The 12,593-nt window shown below is 41.4% G+C and overlaps 1 long non-coding RNA gene across 1 annotated transcript in view; it reads right to left on the bottom strand.

Annotated features, from left to right (window-relative positions):
* Window positions 1–12,593, bottom strand: part of LOC140719614 (uncharacterized) — a 63,959-nt gene that overhangs the window by 47,180 nt on the left and 4,186 nt on the right. The window contains exon 2 of the long non-coding RNA XR_012096959.1: window positions 11,723–11,807. This is a non-coding gene — a long non-coding RNA (uncharacterized lncRNA). The remainder of the gene's footprint in view (window positions 1–11,722; window positions 11,808–12,593) is intronic.

The raw sequence follows: 12,593 nt of genomic DNA, 5'->3' as shown, positions 1-12,593 counted from the left end.
CTCGCTCTCCACTCCACGCTGACAAATACAGTTCTGTGCAAAAATCTTAGGCTTCACATGTATATGATCCTAGGACTTTTGCACAGTTCTGTATGTAAAGAGGGGGTGCTCTGTTTGCCAATACTGAAACAACCATGAAAAACAACTCTCTCAAAAACTCATCAGCACACTAAATCCCTCAATCACTTGATGCTCATTCATTCCTTTAACTCTTCAAATTCTATTTTTAGGGATACTATTCATGGTCCAGATGGTAAATCAGTAAAATAATTAATCCACATTAAGACTTCACCAGTGCCTCTGTGAAGCTAATCTCTTGAAAGCGCTTGAAAGCTGTTCTCTTCAAGGGTAGCAGTTGATGGATATAGACTTGACAACAGAAGTAAGATTTTCTTCATAACATCCAGACACATCAGTAAATCAGTGGTCAAACAATTGAACAGAAGCAAACTACCAGAGCCATGAGTAACTGTTTTAACTAAAAATCTTCATCAGTTTCTCTGTATTTAAAACAAAGCAAATCAGGGCAAATTGCCATTCGCAGATTAAAGCATCGCCACCAACTCTGTTAATTACAACTGATAGTGATAATTCTTTATGAAATAGCAGGTAGCCTGCTTCACAAAACTGGAATCTCAGCTCTCCTCCTTTCACCGTCTAGTTCACATAAATAACTCCTTAGCATCAGAATCTCAGTCGGGCTTACTATCACCGGCAAACGGTAAGTCGTGAAATCTGTTTCAATGTGGCGGCAGTACATTGCAATACATAATAATGGAGAGCAAAACTGTGAATTACAGTAAGTATATGTATATTAAATAGTTAACTTAAATAAGTAGTGCAAAACAAGTAGTGAGGAAGTGTTCATGGTTCAATGTCCATTCAGAAACCTGATGGCAGAGGGGAAGAAGCGGTTCCTGAATTGCTGAGTGTGTGCCTTCAGGCTCCTGTACCTCCTTCCTGATGGTAACAATGAGCAGGCGCATGTCCTGGGTGATGGGAGTCTTTAATGATGGAAGCCGCCTTTTTGAGGCATCACTCCTTGAAGATGTCCTGGATACTATGGAGGCTAGTGCGCATGATGGAGCTGACTTTACACATAACCAGATCGTTTGCCCTCATTAGTACAATCTATGGTCCATGTTAGCCTCCCAAACCAATGTGCCCTCTCATTCTTTCTGAGTATTTTCTTTGCTTCCCCTTATATTGACCTCCTGTGATAGTGATTACACATTTTCCCCACTTTCTCAGTAAAATTTTTGCTAAATTTTACGTTATATTTATTTGTCATTCTAATTGGCCTTTGTTATGCTTTGTAACTTCAAAACATTAAACTAAATGAAAGGAAGACACAAGATAAATATTTAATGAATATACCATTGGTGGCTGGTAAAAAGACTCTTACTAGGAAATGGTTATCACAGGAGAGCCCAACTTTAAATGCATGGATGGAAATTACAATGGACATTTACAAAATGGAGAAGATAACAGCATCTGTTAACCATAAGTTGGAACAATTTGATTCATACTGGGAAAAATGGTTTAACTACATAATGCCTCATAGGCCTGATTTTATTCTCACAAATCAATGAATCTGTTGTAAAAAAAAATCACTCCCTACTTGCACATAGTTCTTTCCTTTTGCTTGTTTTTTCTTTCCACTCTTTTCTATAAGTGCATACCTCAGATAAATACTTTGTGGAGATTTGTGATATATATGATATGATATATATGTACAATGTCTGAAATACATCTTATGGAAATGTTTGTTTGATGATGAACTTCAATAAAAAAAATTACAAAAAAAGAAAGGAAGACACAAGAGTCTGGAAATGCTGGCCTAACATTGGGTTGACCTTAAGTGAGGCGCATACGTATCATGTGTTAGTGTAATTACGTTTGCGATTCACATATTTTTTTACCTACAACTTATAATGAAATATTCAAACAAGAATGCTTAATCAATAAATATTCTGCCCTGCTGAAAGATTTCAGCCTGAAATGTCAACTGTACTTTTATCCATAGATGCTGCCTGGCCTGCTGAGTTCCTCCAATATTTCGTGTGTGTTGCTTGGATTTCCAGCATTTGAAGATTTTCTCTTGTTTGTGAATATATTATACAAGATTATTCAAATATTACTTAAATGTTAAATACAGAACAGCTTCGGAATTCCATCCTCAAGTGGAAGCATTTTATCTACCTGATGAAACATTTACAGAATTTTCTGGGCTATCTCCACTTTCCTTAGGATGAAAGCCCAAGTCTGTTTAATCTTTGCTGATAATAATACTCTTTCAATTCCCATATAATCCTTTTAAATCCTTTTGGCACCTTCTGCTGTGTCTGGAGGTACATTTTATACCTGGGGGACCAGACCTGGACATTACGAGGAGTAAGTTTGCAGGTTTGATCAGCAAGGGAAACTTTATCCCTTTTCCACATTTTGGTCAGGAGACTACTAAGCATATTTACAGATGTAAATTAATTCGACCACCCAGCTTGCCAACAAAAATGAAGCAATTTTTATATTAGTATTGGATTTTAGTGCAGGGAATACAATCTTTTTCAAAACTTTTCTTATGGAGTGTGGTTGATCACACGAGAGTCCTGCAGATGGTTTTTGTTGAAGTGTTCACTCAGGAAAGGTTGGAGGCACGATTCGCACCACAATGAAAAAGTCACAGCAATGCCAAAGTATTAGGTGAAAATTTGCAAATAGGTAAAAGGTATTTACACAATTCTGAAACTAACCTCAGTTATGCCCACTTCTGATATTTCACATCTTGCTTCTATATTAGTCACATGGCAAAAATTATGTACAGTACTGTGTAAAAGTCTTAGGCACATATATATATATATATATATATATAGCTTAGGGACCTAAGACTTTTGCAGAGACTTTTACATATTGCACTATACTACTGCCACAAAAAAACCCAAAATTCATGACATATATGAGTGATGAATGATATGGGTCTCTGTTGTGGACTGAGAGTGGGAAGGGGGCAGGGAGAGAGGAATCACGGTTGGGGAAAGGGGATGGGAGAGAGGAGGGAAAGGGGAGCATCAGAGAGACATTCTGTAATGATCAGTAAACCAATCATTTGGAATCAAATAACCTTTCCTGGTGTGTCAGGGCTGGGTGTGTCTGCGACAGTGCGACCCCCGGCATTCCTTCTCTGTCACCTGTCCCACATCCCTCGCGCAGCCTCATCATTCCCAAATCCTTTGCTCCCGCCGGACTTAGAGACTTGCTCTCCACTCCATGTTGACAAACCCAGTTCTGTGCAAAAGCCTCAGGCACCCCGGCTATACAGTATATATGCCTATAAGACTTTTGCGCAGTACTGTATGATTCAGAAACACTACACCTTTTGATTGTGTAGTCTTCTTGTTTAATGGTTTGGTTTAAAAAAGTCTCATTCTGCTTGATTTTATTGTTCAGAGCGGTGTTAAATGCTTTATTGGCCGACATATACGACATATATTCTAAAAAACACCATTAGACCAGAAGGCATAGGAGCAGATTAGGCCATTCGGTCCATTGACTCTGCTTCACGATTCCATCGCGTTTGACTCATTTTCCATCCCAATCCCATTCTCCTGCCACCTCCTCATAACCTTTGACGCCCTGAATAATCAAGAAACTATCAAACTCTTCTTTAAATATACTCAGTGATTTGGCCTGCACAGCCAGCATACTCACCACCCTCTGGCTAAAGAAATTCCTTCTCATCTCCGTTCTAATGGATGTCTCTCTATTTTGAGGCTGTGCCCTCTGGTCCTACATTCACGCAATATAGAAAACATCCTCTCCTTATATTCAGACCTTTCAATATTTGATGGGTTTTAAGGTGATCTCCCCCCCCCCCCATTCTTCTAAACTCCAGTGAATACAGGCCCAAAGCCATCAAACAGTCCTCATACATTAACCCTTTCATTCCTGGAATCATTCTCGCAAACTACCCCTGAACCCTCTCCATTGCCACCACATCACTTCTTAGATAAGGGGCCCAAAACTGCTTGGAAAACTCCCAAGTGTGGTCTGACCGATGCCTTATAAATCCTCAGCATCACATCCTTTCTCCTATATTCTGGTCGGCTTGAAATGAATGCTAACATTGTATTTGCCTTCTTCACCACCGTCTCAACATTCAAATTAATGAATGGTCTTCAACCCGAAACATTAACTCTTTCCCTAACAGCCTGTCCTGCTGAGTATTTTCAGAATTTCCCACTTTTATTTCTGATATGTAGATATTGACTGTTGGTGTTGGGAATGTTTGTGGGCTGTCCCAAGCACAATCCTCGCTGATTTGATTGGATGCAGAATGATACATTTCACTATACGTTTCAATGTATATGTGACAAATCACAGTGGTGTGGCGTGAGTTACAGTATCAGAGACTCGGGTTCAATCCCCACGGCTGCTCGTAAGGAGTTTGTACGTTCTCCCCGTGACCGCATGGGTTTCCTCCCACAGTCCAAAGACATACAGGGTAGGTTAATTGTCATTGTACATTGTCCTGTGATAAGGTGAGGGTTAATCGGGTTTGTCAGCAGCTGCTGGGGCATGTGGCTCGAAAGGCACTGTACCGCTAAAATAAAGAAAAAATAAACTCAATAGACAAAGAGGATCTATGGGGAGAGGAACTGTTTATGTTTGGGAGTTGAGACCTTGCATCCTGGTCTATCTGCACTCATCCAAGAACACCACCAGGACAGGTACAGAAGAGGCTCTCCGTGCACACTGTCCACTTCTTTGCCCTTGTCCGCTGACCAGACGCACCGCGGTGGTTCAGCTGCATGAAAGTGAGGGGGTTCTCTGTCTTTGCATCAGGGTCCTGGGGCAGAGGAAGCTACAGTGACCAATCAATGCAATAGCCGGTTCACAGACCTCTGTGCCTCCTGTCGTTTCGGTGATCTGGAGAAGTCTGCCTTCCATGCTTACATGGGAAGCAGGAAGCTGCAGCCCCTTTCTGAATGCTCCACAAGCTCTGATTGTATTGTGATTTGATCCTTCGGTACCTGTCCTGGAGAGGCACACTGGGAGTCTGCATGTGGGCCTGGCCACACCTGCAATTAATAGTCCAGGATGTGGGCTCTTGGGAGGTCTTTGGCATCAACTGTCTGACCTATCTTTTGAAAACACGCCTGTGCCCTGCTGTCCATGGAGAGGGTGCACACAGTATCACTGCGGAGGCTGCAGTGTATCCTGGCTTTCAAGGATCACATTTAATCTGAAACTGTGGTGAGCATTGTAAATAAGCAAAACAGGTTATCCGTTCAAAAAAAAAAGTGGAGGGGCTAAGCAAGGAGGTCTATAGCTCTGAGATTCCTCCCTTCGGGCACAAATTAATTCAATTTTATTTTTAAAAGCCCTTGAACTAATTAAGTTTGCAAATAGATGATGTGCTAAGGTTCAGTAATGGAATATTACTAAGAAACAAAATGTTGACTTGAATCTTCTGTTTTTATGAATAAGGAATATTTTGAAATGGTGCAGTGGAATGGTGCTGTGTCTGTTCCAGTGACACATTTATTTTCCAAATGGAGAAAAAAAAATTAAAAAAATCTGAGGTGCAAGGGGAGTTGGGTGCCCTCTTGCTGGATTCCTTAAAGGTTAATTTGCAGGTTGAGACTGTGGTGAGGGAGGCAAGTGCAATGTTAGCATTCATTTCAAGAGGACTAGAATATAAAAGCAAGGATGTCATGTTGAGACTTTATAAAGCACTAGTGCAGCCTCACGGAGTATTTTGAGCAGTTTTGGGCCCTTTATCTAAGAAAAGATGTGCTGACATTGGAGAGCATTCAAAGTAGATTTGTGAAAATTATTCCAGGATTGAAACGCTTATAGTATGAGGAGCATTTGATGGGTCTGGGCCTGTACTCACTGAAATTCAGAAGAATGAGTGGGGATCTCATTGAAACTTATCAAATGTTGAAAGGCTTTGATAGAGTAGATTTGGAAAGGGTGTTTCCTGTGATGGGGGAGTCTAAGACCAGAGGACACAGCTCAGAATGGAGGGACTTCCATTTAGAATGGGGATGAGGAGGAATTTCTTCAGCCAGAGAGTTGTGCATCTGTGGAATTCTTCGCCACAGGTGGCTGTGGCAGCCATATCATTTGATACATTTAAGGCAGAGGTTGATAGATCCTTGTTTAGTCTGGGTATGAAGGGATATGGGGAGAAGGTAGGAGATTGGAGCTGAGAGGGAAATGGATCAGCCATGATGAAATGATGGAGCAGCCTTGATGGGCCAAATGGCGTAAATCTGCTCCTAAATCTCATGAGTCTTATGGACCCAGATTCAATCTTGATCTTATTGAGAAATATACCTGATATAACCACTATATATACCTGAACTATAAACACTATGTATTAGCTATTTACTATACTATGTAATCACTTCTAGGTACCGAATATTAATATGTATTATTTTACTAGGCACATTTTGTTATGTGTTGTTTTCACTAGATACTTTGTACTCTCTTAGCTGCATATTATGGCACTTACAGTACACCTGCTTGTTTTGCAACACTATTAGCTGCGATGTATCCCATGTATTACACTCAGCCTTTGTTTAGTACGAGATAACAGTGGCGGACAGGATGCTGCGAGCAGGAATGTAATGTGAGGGAGGTTGTCTGAAAAACATAATCTTGGCCACGAATAAGACCCCAATGCGAACGGGTGAAAAACAATGGTGACGTACCACGGGCTAGGCAAAGGCGATTAATTAATTCATATATAGATGATATGCAACAAAAAATTGATTGGGTATGCTACTAAAACCGAAATGTAACTGAGATAAGAAATGACTATAAAGAATGCTGTACACCGGAGCTCGGGGGGCTTTTGGTGACAAGTTCATTGATTGCCTCAGCCTTTGTTTGCAAATAAAGGTTTAATTTTCTTGAAGAATTGTCTGTGTCTCCAAGTCATTTCAAGTAACCACGACAATCTCTGCTGTTGTCTCTGCAGAGTGTGAATCTTCTCCCTGTCACTGTGTGGGTTTTTTCTTTAAATACTCCAGTTTCCTCCCACATCCCGAAGGTGGCAGGTTGCTGGAGTGCTAGTCCACTCTGCATTGCCTCTAGTGTGTAGATGAGGGGCAGATGAGTGGATTTAATTTGGCTTTTTCATATTGATCAACAGGAAAAGACTCTTCTGTGCCAAAAATAGATCTCTAGAAAGTGATATAAATTAATTACAAATATAAAATACAAAGTAATTGATTGCATAAGTATTCACTCCCTTTTACGTGATGCAACAAATCATCACTGGTGCAGCCAATTAATTTTAGAAGTCACATAATTAAATGGAGATCACTGTCTGCAGTACAATCCATTGATTGTAGTAAAAATACGTTAGTACCTGAGTGACTCAGTTGCTGGTGAGTCAGTATCCTGGCAAAAACTCCGCCATGAAGACAAAAGAACACCCCCAAGCAGCTCTGAAAAGGTTATTGTAAACACAAGTCAGGAGATGGATACAAGAAAATTTCCAAGTCACTGAATATCTCTTGGTGTACAGTTAAGTCAATCATCAAGAAATGGAAAGAATATGGCAGAGCTGGAAATCTGCCTTGAACAGGCCATCCTCAAAAACTGAGTGACCGTGCAAGAAGGGGACTAGTGAGAGAGGCCACCAGGAGACCTGTGACAACTCTGGAGGAGTTACAAGCTTCAGTGGCTGACATAGGAGAGGCTGCACATACAACTGTTGCCCCGGTGCTACACCAGCCATAGCTTTATGGGAGAGTGGCAAAGAGAAAGCCACTGTCAAAAAAAACATCTCACATGAAATCTTGGCTAGAGATTGCCAGAAGGCATGTGGGAGACTCTGAAGCTAGATCGAAGAAGGTTCTATGGTTTGCACACCGCACATCATCAAGAACACACCATCCCTACCATGAAGCAAGGTGGTGGCTGCTTCATGCTGTGGGGAGGCTTGCAAAGGTAGAGGGTAAAATGATAGTATCAAGGTACAGGGAAGTTCTGTAGGTAAACCTAATGCAAGAGAACTGCGAATTGGGAGAAGTTATGTTTTCCAACAAAACAATGTCCCTAAGCATAAAGCTAAAGCTACACAAGAATGGCTTAAAAACAACAAAGTTAATATCCTTGAGTGGCTAAGTCAGAGTCCAGACCTCAATCCAATTGAGAATTTGTGGCTGAACTTGAAAATGGCTGTTCACACATGACCGTCATGCAATCTGACAGAGTTTAAGCAGGTTTGTAAAGGTGAATGGGGAAAAATAGCAGTGTCCAGATGTGCAAAGCTGATTGAGACCTATCCACACACACTCAAGGCTGTAATTGCTGGCAAAAGTGCATCCACTACTACTAATTACTGGCTTGAAGGGTGTGAATACTTGTGCAATCAATTATTTTGTATTTTATATTTGTAATTAATTTAGATCACTTTGTAGAGATTTGCTTTCACTTTGACACAAAATAGTCTTTCTGTTGATCAGTGTCAACAAAGCCAAATTAAATCCACTGTGATTTAATGTTGTAAAACAATAAATCTTGAAAACTTTTTTTCAGGGAGTGGGGGGGGGGGGGGGGGGAGTTGAATACTTTTGATAGGCACTGTATTTTTGGTCTGAAGTACAGCATTAACCCTTTCCAGATTGTCTATTGCTTGAAGAATTCAATCGGGCATGTCGTTGCTAGAATCACCTTTGTGACTTTACAAGGTTTCTATGACAGGGTTGTATGGATTAAAATCATTCAAAGTTCAAAGTACATTTATGATCAAAGTGCATATATGTCACCATATACAACCCAGAGATTCATTTCTTTGTGCGCATACTCAGCAAATCTTTAGCCTTGCACTGAATAACCCTCTTCACTTCACTCTCAATAACATCAACGTCCAATGATCAACAGCCTGGCACAGATCCTGTGATCTTTGTCCTCCCTCTCAAAATCCCAGGAGATTTTGACAGAATGAAGAGAAAATTTTTCCATTGGCCAGTAACCAAAGGACATGGATTTAAAGTAGTTATGAAAGGCCATATGCATGTTTAAGTTTGCTGATGACACCACTGTCTGTGGCCAACTCAAAGGTGGTGATGTATCAGCATGACAGGGAGTTTGAAAACCTGTTTGAGTGGTGCCATAGCAATAACCTTCCACTCAACATCAGTATGGCCAAGGAGCTGATTATTGACTTCAGGAGAAGGAAACCAGGGGTCCAGTCCTCACTGGAAAATCAGAAGTAGAGGGTGGCAGCAACTTTAAGTTCCTTGGTGTTATTATTTCAGAGACATCACCTGGGCCCAACACGTGAGAGCAATTACAAAGCAAGTACAGCAGTGTCTTTGCTTTCTTAGGAGTTTGTGAAGTTTCGGCATGACATCTAAAACTCTGACAAACCCTATAGATGTGTGGTGGAGAGTGTATTGACTCTCTGTAGCACAGCCTAGTACGGAAACACCAATGCCCTTGAATGGAAAATCCTACAAAAAGTAATTGATACAACTCAGTCCATCATGGGTAAAGCCATCCCCAACATTGAGCACATCTACATGAAATGCTGTCACAGAAGAGCAGCATCCATTATCGTGAACCCCCTCCACCCAGGACGTGCTCTCTTCTCACTGCTGTCATCAGGAAGAAGGTACAGTAGCCTCAGGACTCACACCACCAGGTTCAGGAACAGTTATTACCCCTCAACCATCAGGCTCTTGAACCAACTTCACTCATCTTCACTTGCCCCCATCAATGAAATGTTCCTACAACCTATGGACACACTTTCAAGGACTCTTCATCTCCTGTTCCTGATATTTATTGCTTATTTATATATTATTATTTCTTTCTTTTAGTATTTGCACTGTTTGTTGTCTTTTGCACACTGGTTGAATGCCCAAGTTGGGCGAACTCTCATTGACTCTGTTGTGGTTATTATTCTATATATTTACTGAGTATGCCCGCAAGCGAATGAATTTCAGCATTGTATATGGAGACATATATGTACTTTGATAATAAATGTACTCTGAACTTTGAAAAGGAGTGAGTTGATAAAACTTTATTTTCTCTAGCAAGTTATTTTGATTTGGACTGCACTGCTTGAAAAGATGGTGGTATCTAATTAGATAATGACTGTACAGAAGGAGGTTCTTCAAGTTCATCCCAGCTATCAGATTGATACCCATCAGCTCAGATTTCCCTGTAACCTGTTCTCATTCACATGCCTCCTAACCCTACCCTGATCCTTTCCCATCCACCTGCCCTCCCAGCATACCCTGGTTGGTAACACAATTGACAGATTTCACTGCATCTTTTGAGGTACGTGTGATAAGTAATCTTGAAACTTGCACCGTTGTGCTGACCTTTGAAAGGGAAACTTCAAAGGAAAATTATTCAGGCACTTGGGGAGAAAGGAAGGGGTTTTAATGAGAGATTAAATAGATTTATGTACGTATCTTATGTTAATGTAGATGAACTGAACACACTATGAGGGAGAGGGAGGAGTGGAGGAGTGAAGAGTCCATCATCGTGCCTGACACTGGCCCCCTAGGCCTGAGTCGACGTAGTAGTAATGTTACATACATAGATCTATTTAATCTCTCATTAAAGTTCTTTAATTTGTGAACTGCAGCTTCTCAATATTGGTATTGTTATTGGTTTCACAAACAAGAGAAAATTTGCAGATGCTGGAGATCCGAGCAACACATACAAAAAGCTGGAGGAACTCAGCAGGCCAGGCAGCATCTATGGAAAAAGCTACAGTCGACATGTCAGGCCGAGACCCTTCAGCAGTACTGCAGCAAAAAAAGCTGAGGTGTAGGGTTTGCCTTGCATACTGTTCATACAGATCCAATCATTAGTTAGCGGATTAACGTAGAACAAGGTAAAACAATAACAGTGCAGAATAACTCTGTCACAGATGGCTGTGCAGGCTGATGTTATGTACATATAAGGCAAAGGCTGATAGGTTCTTGATTAGTCAGGGCATGTAAGGTTATGGGGAAAAGGCAGGGCAATGGGGTTGAGAAGGATGATGGACCAGCCATGAGGAATGGTTGATTGGACTCGGTGGGTCAAATTGGCTCCTAATTCTGCTCCTATGTCTTATAGTCTAAATTGCAAAAGCTACAGAGCAAGTGCAGTGCAGGTAAACAAAGTGCAAGATCATATTGAGGTAGATTGTGGTGTCAAGAGTCCATCGTTTCATTCAAGAGCCTGACAACAGTGGGATAGAAGCTGTCCTCGAGCCTGGTGGCAGGTATTTCAGGCTTTTGTATCTTGTGGCTGATGTGAAATGGCAGAGAAAGAATGTCTGGTGTAGTGGGTCTTCGATTATATCAGCTGCTTTATTGAGGCTTGTCTCTGTGATGTTCCGATACACTTACGATGGGATATCTCAGTGTGAAATATTAGATCCAGTTAATTACCATGCCAACCAATGGCATCCCACACATTTTCAGGTCAGCAGCTGAAAGACCATAAATTCTCCGAGAAATCACAATGATGGTAATGTAACCGATTAATGTGACAAGACTAAGTGCAGTTTAACATTTAAGAGTGCACAATGATGGAAAATCCTTAAGGGTAATTGACATGTCCCATGTACGGGCAGGTTTTAACAGGATTCTCACCACAACATTGTGCAAAAAAAATCCCAGCCAGCGCTCGCTGTTTCTTTAGCAACAAGGGGCATGTTTCTTCCTCTAAACAATGACCTCATCAGACAAAATAAACTCACTGAGTTGTCTCATTCTGGCCGCTCCTCAACCAGAAGCCGTGTTGTGACGGGGAATTTTACCACGCTTTGTGTGAGGTTATTTATCCTGCAAGATAGACAGCAGGAAATAAATTAGAAATACATCAAAACACAACGTGTCTGCAAACAAGACATTGGATAAATTCATTGGCATTTTACCAGCAGGAGTCATCTTACAATGGGCTCTATTCCAACTTCGTCAGACTTAGAACGAAGGCCCAAACCTGTCACCAACGAAAACTGGTGAATGAACCACATAGAGACACAGGGGGTCTTGTTGCAGAGTAGCCAAGCATCTCTGCTCCCCCTGCTAGCTGGGATTGCCCAATACTTCCCCACTTTCTTAAGCCCATCACCCCTACTGGGGAATTGGCTGCCAATGGCAGCTTTTGCTGGTGACCTCTGTCTGGGGCCAGTCTTTCAAAATGCCCGCATGCTTAGCCCATCTTTCCTCTCCCAGGGATGAGGTCTTTGGAACTTCTGTGGGCATTTCAGGGCTTTTACGGGGTGGGGTTGCTAGTCCCACGTGCAGCCCTCCTCCTCTCACAGCTTGGGACCGTCCATAGCGGAGTCAATCGCTCAGTGCTAAACCATTTTAATTCCACTTCTTTGTCCCACAGAATCAGGTTCGTTACTGCTGACATGCATCATGGAATTTGTTGTTTGGCAGCATCAGTACAGTACAATACACAAAAACACTATAAATTACAGTAAGAATATATGGTATATGCAAAATAAATCATGTAAAGAGACAGCAGAGTAGTGAGGTAGTGTACATGGGTTCATTGTCCATTCAGAAGTCCGATGGTGGAGGGGAAGAAACATTGAGTGGGTGTCCTCAGGCTCCTGTACC

The sequence above is a fragment of the Hemitrygon akajei genome, chromosome 32, assembly GCF_048418815.1.
Source record: "Hemitrygon akajei chromosome 32, sHemAka1.3, whole genome shotgun sequence".
In the NCBI taxonomy this organism is placed as follows: domain Eukaryota; kingdom Metazoa; phylum Chordata; class Chondrichthyes; order Myliobatiformes; family Dasyatidae; genus Hemitrygon; species Hemitrygon akajei.
This window is presented reverse-complemented; position numbering and strand designations above follow the sequence as displayed.